Here is a 700-nt window from a genome sequence, read left to right as displayed (position 1 = left end):
CCTTTAGGAATTCATTCGATATGGAGTGCTTCTCGGGAGCAGACCGCACGTTCTGTGTGTGAGAATTTTACAAAAACAGTGATTTGGCGACTGTAGCATGGAGAAAATTTTGCAGTGATTGTGGATGTATAACATAAATGAAGCGACAAGTGTTCTGCTTAACTGGAAATGAATCAGAATGTTTGAGGAGACTGGTTCAACACTGACCAAGCCAAAATCTGGACAACCAAAGTCATCAAGGACAGGCAAATCCTTGGAGAGTGTAAATTGCTCCGTTCGTGATGATCCTAACCTCTCTATTTGCAAGCGTGTAAGTTCTTTAAATATGCATACATCACCACTGTACCAAATTCTGCAAAAATACCTTAAGCTGCAGCCTTACAAAGTCCAACTGGTGCAGTTAAAGCCTTAGGATGCCAGACATCCTAGGTGACAGTGTAGTGGGTGGTGGTGCAATCACTCATGGAAAAATTCCTGTAATAGTTGGTGTTAGAGCTGCACCTGTTATAGAGTGAAGTCAGCTGATAGGTATACCTGCTTAAAGGAAGTCCGTCTAATTAAGGAATCACTTTCAGAAAACGTCAAATATTTCCAAGTAGAGAAGGAACTAGCATATTTCATCAAAATATAAGTGGTATTAGAGATAAAGTTAGTGAACTGCTTATAGATGTTGACTCTGAAATTATTGGTATATCGGAGC

This window comes from Schistocerca americana, chromosome 3 (assembly GCF_021461395.2).
Source record: "Schistocerca americana isolate TAMUIC-IGC-003095 chromosome 3, iqSchAmer2.1, whole genome shotgun sequence".
In the NCBI taxonomy this organism is placed as follows: Eukaryota; Metazoa; Arthropoda; class Insecta; order Orthoptera; family Acrididae; genus Schistocerca; species Schistocerca americana.
The sequence above is the reverse complement of the archived record's forward strand: the minus strand, read 5'-3'. Positions refer to the sequence as shown.